This window comes from Danio rerio, chromosome 22, assembly GCF_052040795.2.
Source record: "Danio rerio strain M-AB ecotype USA chromosome 22, GRCz13ab, whole genome shotgun sequence".
In the NCBI taxonomy this organism is placed as follows: Eukaryota; Metazoa; Chordata; class Actinopteri; order Cypriniformes; family Danionidae; genus Danio; species Danio rerio.
The window spans coordinates 20,712,569-20,728,753 of NC_141042.1; the positions used below are offsets into that span (position 1 = coordinate 20,712,569).

At 35.8% G+C, this 16,185-nt stretch overlaps 1 long non-coding RNA gene across 1 annotated transcript; it reads right to left on the reverse strand.

The window, feature by feature from the left end:
* Positions 1-9,453: 9,453 nt before the first annotated feature.
* LOC147831561 (uncharacterized) lies at positions 9,454-12,868 on the reverse strand. The gene is made up of 3 exons (XR_015521920.1): positions 11,064-12,868; positions 10,456-10,989; positions 9,454-9,928 (listed from the first exon to the last, which is right to left on the reverse strand). It is a non-coding gene; the product is annotated as an uncharacterized LOC147831561 (long non-coding RNA).
* Positions 12,869-16,185: the final 3,317 nt, after the last annotated feature.

The following is a 16,185-nucleotide window of genomic DNA, read 5'->3' on the forward strand; positions in this document are numbered from 1 at the left end:
GAACCGAATGTGGAGGCACAAGTTTTTAACATACTTCTCAAACAAATCCAAAACAGGAAGTCAAGTAGTGTATTCATAGAGGCTAGCAAAACATTATGCAAAACACAATACAATCAAACACTAAACACTGGAAATGTTTTACAATGAGGACAGATGTGGTAAGACCTAAAATACATGTGACAAACAAGAAGTAATTGTAGAAGAATTGGTACATGACCAGTATTCTGGAGAGGGCTCCCTCTAGTGGCCAGATGAACTAAATGTAAAATGAAGATATAGGAAATATGACTCAAAAAAAGGGTATTTATTTAAAAAAAAAAAAAATAGTTTTTATAAAAAAATTATTTTATAAGAAGTGTTTTTAGTAAATGGCGCATAACAACAGTTCCTTTTGTCTCTGTATAAACGTGTAGTAGTCTCTCTCTCTCTCTCTCTCTCTCTCTCTCTCTCTCAAAAAAAACCTTTCCTTTCTTACTGTAGAACTAAAATTCTCTGAGCACAAACAAATAATTTTTTATCACTAGTCCTTCTTGTGTCTATTGACTTTTCTTGTTGAATCGCGGAACTCCTCCTCAATTGTAAGTGTCACGATCACCAGTAATCTAGCCTATACAGATCGCTGGAAAACTACACATCCGCCACCACATGAGCTAAAACTACCACAAAGCTGTGTGCCAATCAACACTCACTACAGCTGACAATAATCTTGACACACACACACAGTTAAAACTCATCATCAATGATTACCTGGATTATAACGACATCTCCTATTTCCGCACACACTGCTTAGTCTTGTTGGTTTATCCCTGTAATATCCTGAAGCGGTTTCCTGTGTCTAGTCTTTCTGTATTCCTTGCCTTGTTTCCTGGTTTTCATTTGCCTCCTATATCAATATTTTTGCCTGTGACTTGACTGCTCTGTATGTAACTGTTTGCTCCTGTTGTACCATTACCTGTCTGGCATTTCTAGTAAAGCTGCACGTGGATCCTCATCTTTGTTGTCCTAACCCGGATGTTACAGTAAGTCGCTTTGGACAAAAGTGTCTGCTAATTGACTAAATGTTAATGTTTTGTTCAAACTTGTGGTGGACAGAGCGAGGCTTCATGAAACACTGAAACAATCGAAAGCAAATGTGTCAAAGCTTCGAAATGTTTTGAAACCTGTCTCTACAGTGACAACTAGTGATAATTTTTAGTATTGCTCTGAAACAGCTTCAGCAAAGAAACAGTTAAGCAAATTGAGGTATTAAAACCCATGTTGTGGAGTTGAGTTCTCAAGTGATTTAGTGGAGCGGTAAGAATTCCAGACTAGCATGCCATGATAATGGATTCAAATCCAGGGTTATGCAGCTATTAATGTTTGTAAATGCTCTGTTCTTTTTTTTTTTTTTACTTTTTATTTAAGATTTTTCTATATATTTATTTTACAGAACAACCCCTTCCCCAAAAAATTTATAAATAAAAAATTAAATAAATAAAAATAAATAATGAAATTATAATAATAATAAAAAACAAAGAAGAAAATTAAAAAAATTAAAATAAAAGGTATTGCCATCATAATTACTTTCCAGGGGATACATCTGTACATCAAGTTACATTGTATTGCATAGTAGTTACATCAAATAACAGTCATGTTAAGGTGAGGTTAAGCAATCTCTAAATATACATATCCAAATATGTCGTAATACTTTTCCACCTCCTTAGAAAAATATCAGTTTTCATCTGTAGACATGCAGTCATTTTTTCCATTATATAGACCTGTTTAAGTCTCTGAATCCACTGATATACTTTTGGAGAACTTTCTTCCATCCAATGTACTGTTATAATTTTTTTTTTTTGCAACCAGTAATAATATCCTTAGGACAAATTTTGCTTCCTTATCAAACATCTCTTTGGGCAGTGCTCCCAGTAAACACACAACTGGATTGAGGGGTATCTCCCTATCTAATATATTATCTATTTCTTTTTTAAAATTTTTCCAAAACTCTTGAATCGTATAACAGTCCCAAAAAATGTGGGTATGGTCTCCAATTTTACCACATTTTCTCCAACACAAAGCTACCGATGGTCCTTTTACGTATGTAGAAATTACAAAAGGAGTATTCAAGTACCTCATTTTTACTTTCCAATCAAATTCTTTCCACAATTGACTATTAATTCCTTTATGACATCCTTCACATAACTCAGTCCAGACCTCATCCTCGATTATGGTATTTAGTTCTAGTTCCCATTTTCCTTTAACGTGATCGGTATTTTGTACAGTATTATTTAGTAATCTTTTGTATAAATGGGAGACGTGATTTTTAGCTGGAGTGTTTTTTTCTGCAATATTTATGAAGTATTCCTCTATTTTATTTGGTTCTTGCATGATTAGAGCTTTTTCTTTATGGTTTGTAATGTAATGTCTTATTTGGAAGAACCTATACATATCTTTTGGTGAAATATTAAATTGTTCTTGGAGTTGTGAGAATGATTTAATTTCTTTTCCAACTAATAACTGATTTATTGTTATAAGACCTTTATCTGCCGATATTCGAAATCCACCATCCCACACAGATGGGAGAAACTCAATGTTTCCTACTATAGGCATGGCCCTGGATATAGATTGTGGACCCCCAAACATTTTTTTTATTTTATTCCAAATTTTTAGAGTATGTTTTATCCATTGGTTATCTATTTTAATTTTTGGAGCCTGTTTTACATTTATAAGAGGTAGAACGGACAGTGATGTCTCTTTTATTGTGCTTTGTTCAATTTCGACCCATCTTGATTCTTTATTATTTTTAATCCAAGCTACTATTGCGGTTAATTGAGCTGCCCAGTAGTAATATTTTAGATTGCGTAAGCCTAAACCTCCTTTATCTTTTGATAAAAGCAATGTTTTATATTTTATCCTAGCTTTCTTTTTCTGCCATATGAATTTTCCAAATATTTTATCTAACAAATTAAATTCTGAGACAGGCACATTTACTGGGAGAGACTGGAACAAAAAAAGAAATCTGGGTAGTATTTTCATTCTTATTACCTCAATTCTACCCAGTAATGAGAGAGGAAGAAGCTCCCATCTTTTTCAATCATTTTTAACTAAATGCTCTGTTCTTGTAACGTGTTTTTTTTTTTTCATTGGTCTGACATCCGAATAAACACTTTGTAAATAAATATAGATTGTTTTGGTCATAAAAAAAGTAACATTTGAACTCAAGCACAGTCTGTGCACACTTACGGTCTACTAGGCTACATGAGATATAGTTTTTTTCTGACCCTATCAGTCAAATGCAGATTCACCAGTTCTCGAAACACTTCTAAAATGACCAATGCTTTGAATCGCTTTTCGTCATATGACCTGGTATTTTCTAAACACTTTAGTCACGTGACCTGGGTGTTTCTAAACACTTTAGTCACATGACTTGGGTGTTTCGGATCATGCTTCGGTGCAATTTTATGAAACAGTTGCGCTTTGGGATCTTGACACTATGTCGAAAAGTCAGTTTCCCGTCAGCCATCTCTAGTTCAAACCTTAATGTCATAAACGTTTTTAAGTATTTTCGCATGAGTATTAATGTCACATGGTTATGATTTTAGTTGACAAAAACTAGCGTAAATTTTGTTGACTAAAATCGTATGAATTAAAGTAAACTAAAGCAACTTAAACTAAAATTATTTATGCTTTACCAAAAACATGACTAAAACTAAAGGCCACTTTTTGTGAATAGGTTGAGAAAACTTAATCAGAATTTGATGATAAAATTAAAACCCCTACAGAGAACCATGAGACTGTTCGGCACTGGTGTCTAAGGAAATGAAAAGAGTTTGTGGAAACACATCCGAGAATAATAAACAAAACTGAACAGCAAGGCGTCCGCTCGGTCAACATGCTAATAAATATGGAGATGAGCTCATTCTTCAAGCTGAGGGGAAGTCAATGAATTCCCTCCTGGATTTCTGTGGCTTTTTTGGACTTGCGAGAGAGAGGGATGGAGGATTCAAGGAGCGTTTGCAGGAAATACTCACCCTCGCCACATAATCAAGACTGTGAAAAGACTGTGCTGGAGTGCATTAGGCTGGGTCACGGCAGATAGCGTTTATCATTGATACCTCTCGCTCGGAAAGCTAAGTACCACCGAGTTGGGTCTTGATTTCTGAGTGACTTTGAGTGCCTGTGAAGCGGACGATCCTATTGAGTGACGCCTGATGGATCTCTTTTACTTGATCCACTTATGTGGAAGCGGAGCGTCTGCTCTCTGTATTCTGTTGAATAGAGAATCAGGATCATGGGCTGCTTTAAATTTAGGACTCTTATTGGGGGTCGAGAGAGAAGTGGATGGTGGGGGCCTGTGTGAATGCAAACGTGTGTGTTTTTATAAAAGGAAGACTGCTTCTTTGTGTCTATCTGTCTATATTTGTCCTATCTGCATAGGATATTAATTGCTTTTATAAGATTTTATAAGTAATATTCATACTTTACTTTCATTGTCTTTATTGTCAAGTTAACACTTGCATAGAAAATACAATACAATATATACACTTGCGTATCTACAACACATAAAACACATATTTCCCCTAAAATGAGGCACAATCTGTGTTTTTATAAGTTTATTTATAAACTAATTTCTGGAAGATCACATGCTTATGATTGATCACAGCTGGTCCTGCATTAGCTAATACATGACTCACCAATCAGACGATTGCTGTCACCATAAATAACCTAAGTTCCATACCACAGTCATCTTCGTTTTGAAGAATGCCCCCTTCCATTATTACTCCTCCTTTCCTAGATTGGGCAGCACAGTGGTTAGCACTGTTGCTATACAGCAAGAACGTCACTGGTTCTTGTCCTTACCAAGCCAGTCGATGCTGCTGTGTGGAGTCTACATGAATTTTCCTCCCCATTCTCGCGTGTGTTTCCCCCAGGTCTCCTCTCCCATCCAACAACAAGTGACTTAAATAATTTGACTAATCTAAATTGGCACCATAGACTTGCCACTTGTAGGTCTTCATAACAATCCCTAATCGCTCATTAGCTACAAACAGCAGGGGAGTTCATGAGATCTACCTGAGCTCAAACTTCCCTCTCACCCTGCAAATGGGAGTGAGCCCTGAGCTCGAGGATCTTATGATCTCAGGGTTTTCTCCTGGAAAGATGCCAAACATGCTTTGTAACCAATCATCAGCTAGGTGTGAACTTTTAAAACGCCTATAAACGCACACTAATCAGCAAAACCTCAACTGAGATTTTGGTTAAGAACTGTAATTGCCAGTAGAATGAAAGACATTATATACATGTTACTTGTAGCCAATGGTGTACGCAGCCTCTTCCCTGAAGGAAGGAAATCAAAGCAGAGATCAGATTTAGGTCTTGACCGAAATTCAATGTCTAGCCAGCATCTAAGTACAACGCTATTTTGATGTCCAATAGCGACGATATTAGGTTGATTTTAGGTGGTGTTGGAAAGTGACCAAAATCCAACATGAAGCCAACATCTTAAACCAACATCATATTGATGTCAGATTATTTATTCTTCAGGTATGGCACCCAAAATCCAACATCTGATAGACATCTTAGTGGTAACGTCCACACAACGTCAAGCTGTAACATCATTAAATGTTGCTATTTGGTTGACTTTAGGTTGGATGTTGGAAATTGACGTCAGCCTGAGGTTTCGCTCTGACGTCAACCTAATTTTACTTTCCAAACAAAATGCAACGTCCCCACAGTGTTGAGGTGCATGTTGACATTGTGTGCCTGCTGTGTGGCCTCCCACCAATACTTTTATTGGCTTCATTTAATATCTGCATTAGTTTATTCTTCTGTAATGTTCTATGTTAAAATGCCTTTATTCATATATGGGAAGTTGACAAATCTTCAACGGGGTCCTTCAAGTAATAAAGTTTCAGTGAAATTGGCTAATTTAAATTAGAAATTAGTGTCACATCGGAGGACATGATTGAGGACAAAATGTATTAAGTTCCTATGTTTTTAGAAATATATGGAGGATTATTATCTTAGTTATTTATTAATGATTCTGAGCTGTAAATAATTAAACTATGTCTAAGTCACACCATAGGATGGTTTTGAGATTAGGTCAAAAATTTTATAACACAGAAGTTTTAATAACAAGAGATTTATGGAAAACAAAGAAATGTTAAACAATTTACTGCATTTAAAATGTAGATGTCAATGAAAATACAGCATGATGTCAACAGCCTGTATATTTTGTGTAAGTTCAAAAACTGGCTTCCTATCATAATTCACTAAAGTGTGTCAACTAGCCCCAATCAGTGGCTATATAAGTGTGTGTCCCCGCTATTTCAGTTTCCCTCTGGTTCCCCTCTAAGTTCCTAATCAGCCATTAATGAGAAACAATTAACCATCTTAATCCGTCCAGCCAGGCCTAATGAAAGGTCACGGGTAGACGCTTTATCACGCTTACATCCAGTCTCGAGATGCCTTCATCCAGACTATCGGTGCAAGACATGCAGTAAAAACCAGGAAAGGTTTTGTGGTCCATGATGACAGGAAAGGACAGTTGATCCAAACACTTAAATTGACCATTTACTCATCCTCCAATCCTTTATGAATCTCTTTTTTTCTGCCGAACACAAGAAGATAATTTGAAAGCTCTTGGAAATGGATAGTCGTCGTCTTTTAAAATAGGAAGAAGTCTAGAATGAATGAATTCTATGGAAGCAATAGCTCCAGTTTTACACCATTCTTCTTTTGTGTTTAACAGAAGAAAGAAACAGGTTTTGAGCAATCCCTTTAAAGGGAATATATCATGAGGTTCTGAATTTTCCATGTCTAAATGCTATAATCAGGTCTCCTGTGCATCTCCCAATCCAGAAAACATGAAATAGAATAAAGCAGATACTTTGTTTTTACAAGGCTTTGTCTGATCTGTGCCTGAAAAACATTGCTCTCTTGTTGGATAAACCAATGCAAATAAAGATGTGACATAACAGTCATCATATGTATGTGCAGCGTATATATGCCTGCTTCACCAAAACAAATGTATACTGTGTGTTTAAGTTACTGTGTGACTGATAACTAAGTTATTATCACTTCCACACATACTGTAATGAGACATTAAACTGTGCAGTTTTTTTGTTAGAGCACCAATCCAGACTCATTAGAAATATGTGCCAAGGACTACATTTTTGAGAACCAAAAAATGTGTACTCTGGACAACGTTGCCTTGCAGTTTTTGTTTACACAAAGTGTTGTTAAAAAATAGTAGTAACAGTTACTAGTTACTTCATTTAAAAAGTAACTCAATTACTTTGTCGATTACTTACACCAAAAAGGAATGCATTACTGTTTAAAGTAATTATTGAGTTACTTTTCCAAAGAACAATTTTAATGCTCCCATTAATGTCCTTCTAACGTCAGTGCTACATGAAAAATACACTGTTGATCGACAGTTTTAAACACCAGACAGACTTAATCAAAAAGTAATTTTTAAACTGTGATTTATTTGAGTCAGACCAGCAGCCCCCCCAAAAATTTATATTGTAGCTGGTGGTAAACCAGCTCAATCATATATTCAGAAACAAACTGACCAAACAAGACAAATCATCGCAGATTAGCTTCGCGCTAAGGAGGGTTTTGCTAAGGTAGGATGATTAGGTAAAAATAAATGCATATTATAAGACAATGAAAGTGTTTATTGACCTTGCACGCATATCAGTATGTTGTTAGAGACCCCCAAAACCAAAATATAATAATATTTTTGTTGCAAAATAGGGGCTCTTTAAATAGGATGTTCTGAAATATAACAGAAATGTGTCACTGTGTCTACTAAACTAATCAATTTTGTTATACAGTTAACAAATGTGTGCTTATTTATTTGAAACAACAAACATAATAATGGTAATATTAGTTACTAATAGTATTGTTAATATCCTCTAAAGTCTCTCTCGCACACACACTCGGTCTACCTCACTCGCATTTGGTCTCTCCCTTGGTGTACCTCGTGCGCCTGAGGTCTCTCTGTTTTCGCTTGACTTTTGTCCACTTTGGCGACTTATACATGATGTATCTTCTTTACGGGCCACAATGCGTCGCTGCTGTAAACAGGAAGATGTAGGCTAGACTGCAGCCAAATTTAATTAACTTACCAAGTAACGAACAAATAATATAGCATAATATAGTAATGATAACGGAGTTACTACATTTTTTAAAAAGTAATGTGTTACAGTATTAGTTACTATCAAAAGTAATGCTGTTACAGTAACGCATTACTAGTAACACATTATTTTCCCAAATCTACTAGAGTGTACATTTTTGACAATCTCAAATACGTTTCTGGGCCTAGCTTTTGAATACTTCCCATTTCTCGTAAATCCACCAGGGGCGTTTTTTTCTGTGAATATTAAAGTCTTCTCGTGCATGTCCATGAAAGACAGCCGTCAGCTTGTCGTTATGCACAATACAGTATATCAGCTCGATATCAACTGACCCACCTGTCTGCTTCGATAATCCCAACCGATAGTGTTTACAAAAGCAACTAGAAGAGAAAAGCCATTTTCCTAATGCTTTCCTAATTGACCTAATGCTGCTTTTTTGGGGTTTTGGTTTACCTGCTTTCAGGAACTGTCCTTCGCCAGACCCAAACCTAGGTCATGCCAGAAAAGCAGTCCATACGGACTGCCGCGTAGCGTTCGTTTTACAACATAAAATGAAGTCATATGTTAACAAGAGCACATGTTTCTCACTTCTCTAAAATGTACACCAAGGCACATTTCCAAATGAGTTTGTGTTGCAGAGCTCACACACTCGTTCTCTTTCTCAAACACAAGCGCATGTGCACTCAAGTCACAATCTGAAACAAAAACTTACAAACTACACAAGCTAGGATTTATTTTCTTTTTTTCTTTTTGATGCAGATTGATTTTTTTAATTTATTTATTAATGACTGATTTGCAACTTTCAATTTTAAATATATATATTTTTAAATCTTACATTTGTATGTTTTGTAGCCGGAATTGTATTTATTTTGTTTATTTAATTGACATGAAAAAAACAACAATAGTGCAAAAGTTGATTTCATTTTATTTTTCGCAGTTATTGAAATTATCTAAATTATTGCACTACAATTAACAATTCATCACAGCGTTTGTTAGATTGTTGTTTTGATTTTGTTAGTCTTGATTGGAGTTGTTTTAAATTGCAATATTCCATTAAGATGCCATTTGTAGTAGTGGTGCTCATTCTGTTTTGGTGGGTGATCCAAAATTTTTGCTGGTGCTGCTTAATATTAAAGTTTGGAGCAGCAAAAAAAATAAAAAGTTAATTTTGAGCCCTGAGGGGCAAAACATGTCTCTTTAAAGTGACAATTTTCTTTTGTCTGAGCTCTCCCTTTAAAACTACGAATAAAAGCACTCCTCTCTGGCTGATGGAGCTGAAATCAGAAGTTGAAGTCACACAGTGCTGAATCACCTTTGATTTTCTTTTTATGCCTGATTTTCTTATGCTCTACATGCTCCCGTCTCCCCGTCTCTCATTTTCTGGCGCCTAAACCTCCCAAAGTTTGCCTCATTAACACTAAAGTTGATTTCACCCTTACATTTTATCTCAACCAGGCACAGACAGATTTCATAATTTATCGTTTCATTGAATTTCAATGATAGCAGGGCTTCACAGAGGACTATAAATTAATTATAGTATAGAATTACATAAAGAAAAAAAAAGCTGCCAGCAGCTAGTTTAAGATTGATACATAAGGATGTGAGTCCTGCTGTGGTCTTCAGTGGTGGCACTTCTGAGGCATCCTGGGGCATCCATTACTGTCCTGAAAACATAGCCCTATATACATTTCTGGAGAGCGCCAAATACGTCCCAGGGGGTACATTTTTTGCAGTTTTTTTTGTTTTTGAGTTCACTGTGTACGCTTTTTCAGATCTCAAATTTGTCTTGCGAGTGCCATTCATGCCTGCTGTTTTCATGTTAATCCACCACAGACCACTGTCGACTGACTGACTGACTGACTGACCAATCGACTGACCCACCTTCTTCCTTCCCTAAACCCAACCGATAGTGTTTTAAATAGCAATTATTGACCTAATTTGAAAAGCAATCCAGCAATTAAAGCAATACAGTTAAACACCAGCATGTTGCTCTATTGCTCTATATTGCCCTGAAGCATAACACACATTCAGTATTAATCCACACCGCAGCAAAAGATGAACTATTTTGAAACTTGACCGCAGCACCTGGGTATGAACAGCTGACAGTGGCCATAGCAACAACAAACGACAGAGGATCGCTCACAAATGCATTTAAATCTGTAAACAAAGCAGCATGTGCCATGTTTTCATTGTGGTTTAAGATAAGATATGAGAATATAAAAAGCCCTATCATACATTCGGCGCAAGGACTGGCGCGATTTGTTGTTTGCTAGTTTCAGCTTGACGAAAAAGTCATGTTTTTTTTTTTTTTTTTTTTGGTTGGGGGGGGGGCGTTGGGGGGTTTAGTTTTTTTAGTTCATTTATGACAATTTGCTTTTGTTTAATCTTATAATTATTAGCTGTATTATTTATTATATGCATATTTATATTTGTTTTACTAAAAGCAAGTTTAGATTTGCCCACCGGTCAGGTTTTAGACCATTTTGGGCACAGCATGTGTGTTTGGATATAGCTCAGTTTTTTGAACACATTTTGTTATTATTGGTCATTTATTAGTTTGCTGTTAATTAGAACTGAATTTAGAAAAAGTTTTGAAACGAATCTTTGCACTTAACAAACTAAATTAATTATGTATAAGCCAATGGATGTCTGTGCGTACAACACGTTTCCTTATCCAAAAGAGTGAAAGTGAAAGTATAAGGAATGAGGAGGCTCATCTCTCATTCTTGCGCTGTAGATGCTCTGTTTAACTGTTTTTCTCCCTGGTGAAGCGTTCAGTTTTTCCACTTACAAAGTCTGCGATGTAAATAGCAAATGCGCTATGGTGCGACGCAACTGACTCTTAAAGGGAATGGGAGATGAGACTCTGATGGGTTTATTCTCAAAACACACCTATAACTAATTTAGAGAATAAGCTCACCCCGTTAGACAACGCGCCACAGCGCAAAGCGGATTTTTAGATTGTTAAAATAGTAAAAGTGGATTCAGACACGCCCTTAATGCTTTTGTGCCCTGAGCGTTCGACTTTGCACCTGAATCATCAAAATAGAGCCCAAAGAGTTTACCAGATACAAGCCGCGTGGTGCAATTACAAGTAACACAATTAAATACACGTTTTGCAGGGTAGAGAAAACAATGAGTTAACCATTTTAATCACACTTACACCTGTGGTTTATTTCTAAAATAATTAAGAGAGGATCACATGCTCATGATCAACACGGCTGGCATCTCATTAGCTCTATAATCTGCTCTATTTTGATGATTAGCATTAGAAATAACCAGTTATTCACTCCAGTTTTCTTCGTCTTGAAGTTTACCCCCTTCCACCCCTACTTCCCACCATTTTTTTTAAGATAGGGCAAAAAGGTGGCCTGGTGGCTAGCTCTGTTACCTCACAGCAAGAACACTGCTGGTCCAACCTCCTATCGGGCCAGTTGACGTTTCTTTGCAGAGTTTCTATGTTCTCCCAGTGTTCATGTGGGTTTCCCCTGGGTTCCTCGGTTTCCTCCCACCGTTCAAAAACATTTACCATAGCAAATCGACTAAACCAAATTATCACCCAAGATTACCTTAGAAAACCTACCTGAGTTTGAATTCCACTCCCGCCTTCTAACGGGAAGGAGCCCCGGGCTCGAGGATATTACAAGCTCAGGGCTCTCCTGGGACAGCATACCAATTACGCTTTATTGATTATCAGCTAAGTGTCAACTCTTTAATTTTGAAATAGAGGAAGAAATTGATCCATTAACTGTGTACTGTTAAAGTTCATTAAGCTCTGACAAAGTCCCATACATCAATAGTCTTTTCTGATCTTTCCTTTAACAAACGGCCAACGAATCTTCTGTTGCAGGGTAGATTATTGCATTAATCACCAAAACTTTCACTCATCAATGTTCACTCACCTTCAGTCATGATCCCACACACACCTGCACTCTGCTAGCATTTGATGGGAAAGGAGCGTTCATGTTTTACCAGATCCAGCACAAAACATATTTGGTATTGTTTCATGTCGACATGGTTTCCAACAGGCAAAAAATACAGACCAATAACGAATCATTTAAATGACTTAAAGTCGAATCTTTAGCTAAAAAAAAATCTTTATTTTTAAACAAGGAGTACTTTCAGATTTAAACATCCACTGGATGTTTTCATTGTGTTGCACACTGCATGAAAGGTCATTTTCAAAAACCCATAATAGGGGCTCTTTAATAAAAAAGTTAACTATAAAAGATAAAACGCAGATAAACTACAATAGAAGAATTTACTATTTACAATTATTAGATGATGCCAATGATGCTGTTATAGCATCATTATAGCATGTATTTCCTAACATATATAGCATTTTTAATTAGTGAATGTATGAGTTCACATATCTACATTGCACATTTTATACTACGATAAATAAATAAAATTTTATGTATATGAATATGTTTCTGTTACAGAATCACTCTTTTTAAATCCATACTTTTTTGTTGTGTTCAGTATAATCTGACATTCTGTTCAGTTCCGCCGAATAAATTGGAAACAAATTGGACAAAATGACAAGAGGCAGTTGAGATGGAATTACAGTGTGTTTACAGAGGATTATTAAACTGAACATGTGCCACCTAGTGTTCTGACAAACCCAACAGGAAAATAGAGCATACAAATGTTTGAAGATTGACTGCTATTTTTATCTCCCACAGCAGGAACACAAAACAAACTGAAAAAAGAAAAGAAAAGCAGTTCAAATACAATGCCAGACTGATAAAGAGCAGCGTATATATCATATTTAAAGCTGGGGGACAAAAAAGCACAAACTTTCTGACAATAACAGAAAGGAGAAGCATGGATCAATCACTTTTTACTTCCAACAGGCAAAATTCAATTCATGAATCAGACGTCAAATCCTCAAACTAGGTGTTCAGGCTACGTGTTTGTAAAGCTGAAAAATTAAAAAGCCTGTTGCTAGGAAACACTTTCTCCAGTCCATCCCATAATAACAGGCTAGGCAATTAGCCATGCTTGCAGAGTGTGTAGCCGCTGTCAAAAGAGCAAAAAGCCATTATCTCTAACCTCATATCCAGGTTTCACTTTCAGGAGCGAACATTCATTAATTTAGAAGTTTTAAAGTTAAGTGCGGACTTTTCTGAAGCACTTACTCTTGAGGTAAGTTCATATTTCACAGACATTAGCTTTAAAGTTATAGTTTTAAATACATTTTTATATAAAAATTGGGGACCACTTCACAATAACAGAGCATGAATAATGTGTAAATATGTAATCTAAACATTATTTATTGTAGTCTAATGATGAATTAATGTATGCGCTAGTCATAAACTAGCTTTAACTACAACATGAGTCACATGAGTTCATGTGTGAATAACGGCTGCCTTAATTACTAATTAGTACATGATTGTTTGTTATTTAATGTATTAATTACAACATTAGTTTATGCTTAATTGAACCAGCATGAACTCATGATATGTTAATGTATAATTATGTCATGATTTTACTTGGAGGGGCACCTTATCATTAACTCATTCTTAACTACTCATGAACTCCTCATGCATGTCTGTCATGTGCGTTTACACTGAATAACAGTATAAAGTGTTCAGTCAACCTCAACAGAATAAATACAGGAGTTTATGAGTAGTTAAGGATGAGTTCATAATAATGTGCCCCTCCAAGACAATTAAACATTAACAGCTTATGAGTTCATGTTAGTTACATTTAGCTTACACTTACATTGATACATTAATTAACAACATGTACTAACAAGTAATTAAGGTAGCCATTATTCACACAAGAATTCTTGTGACTCTTAAAGTTAGCTCACGATTAGCACCTTAACTCATTATTGATTCATAATAATACATTCACTGACGTTAGCTAGCTAGTCATCCTAGCGACACCATCTAGCTTTAGAAAGCAGTTTAATTTTCCATCTGGTTGTCATTCAAGATTAATTTCTTACTAGAAACATTGTGAAACGTGTTCCTGGACCAACTTATAATCATCCAATCAGACTTGAGGGTTTAAGGTTAATGTCAAATTTAAGTTTAAATCAAGGGCTCATACAACCTTTAGCATTGTGGTTTGGGTGCCATGGAGTTAGGATTATTTTTTTGGACAGGAATGTTGCTCCAGATTCAACAAAAGTTGACAAGGTGGCATTCAGGATCTTTACTTGAAAAGTATTTTGGGACTGTTAAATATTTTGTGGGGCGTCATGGTGGCACAGTAGGTAGCACAATTGCCTCACAGCAAGAAGGTCGCTAGTTCGAAACCCTAGCTGTCATTTCTGTGTGGAGTTTGCATGTTCTCCCCGTGTTCGCATGGATTTTCTCCAGGTCTTAGCCGAAAAAAAAATGAATGAATATTTTGTGATGCCTGATGTTGAATGCATATTTCACCCGTAATCTTTAAATGAGCGTAAACAGTTACAAAAGTAATCGAATGCTTTCATTCTAGATCTGTGCACTTTTAAAGTGACGTATCTGTTATCTAACAAAACAGTGTGTCAAAATGAGAGACTCGCTGCTTTTTTTTTTTTTTTTACTAAATAACTACAATAACTTTAATCAATATTTAAATACAGCAAATAAAAAATGAGTCTTTTTCTCGCATAATTTCTCTATAGTCTCTATATTTCTCTATATTTTTTAAATTTACCTTTTATTTTATTTTCAATTTTAGTTTTTATAAGGTGTGTCTAAATTACTATATTTAAGGAGGAACAAACAATGTGATCATAAATAAAAGTGAAGTATAAATAAATAAAGTATGAAGACAATTTGGTATGACTGGTATGACTTTCTAGTATTTTTCTACTGTTAAAAATATATTCTGTCCTGATCTGACACAAACACCTAGTTGTGTGAATGCAATATCATGCCAAGCTTTTCAAGTATTAGTGTTATTTCCAAAATGTTGTAGCCATAATTAATAAGAGATTTAATTACGACTACTTTGACTCTCTTGTTTGTGTATTTGACTGATACTGCCACCTGGTGTTGTGGATGCAAGATCTTTTCGGTTTCCAGTGTCGTTTTAGAAATTCTGTTGCGGTATTTAATTTAAAAATATTGTTTTTATTTATGTTTCGGCAGAATGTAGCCATAATCAACACAAAATGTTGGTTTTATTTGTGCTAATATGGCTTTTTTGGCTGTTCCTAATAACATAGTATTCATCTTGCACTTATACTGACACCTAGTGGTGTGGAAATAAAATCCCCCACATGGGCTCATTCTGAAACCGTAGCCTTACGTATATACATTTTTGGAGATTGTGAATCATATACCAGAAGTACGTAGGGCTGCATTTTGTCTTTAAAATGAAAACTACAGAGTCATTTCTTTACGCACTTACCACCTGACTGCTTACCTCCGCATAGACAGCATTCCCACTATTACCAGTTTGTCCAGTTAGCTCGTCATGTACGTTGGTGGACTTGAGACGCAGAGAGGAGTTGACTACAACAACAGGGTTTGAATCCGGTGAAGGACGTTTCCAGAAAGTGGGGAAGAATGAAAAATAAATAAAATAAACAAGTAAATAGCAAGGTGAGACTGTGGTAAATATCAGGCTGGGGCTTTTCTTTTTCTGGATTGCTTTTTAAAACAATAAAGGGAAGTCGGTGTGTGGGTCAATCGTTGCTTATAAAACATTATCTGGTGGATTTACCCAAGAACAGCAAGCATGAATGGCACTCGCAAGAGAAATTTGAGTTCTGAAAAAGTGTACACAGCGGCCTCTGGTGAATTCACGAAAAAAAAAATGAAAAAAATTTACCTCCTGGGACATATTTGGCTCTCTCCAGAAATGTATGTATATAGCGGTACGTTTTCAGAATAAGCCTGGGTTGAAAATCCATTATAAGTTTAACAGAGTGAATCAATTAATTAATCAACAAGAGATATTCCTGATTTGACGTTTATGATTTATTTGGTGTCACTTAGGTGACATTTACATATACGATTCAATACTGCATTTTAGAATGAAAAACACTCCTTATACAGACTGACATTTTTATTGTGTTTCATGAATATGACCTCTGTCCATGCTATACAGCCTAAAC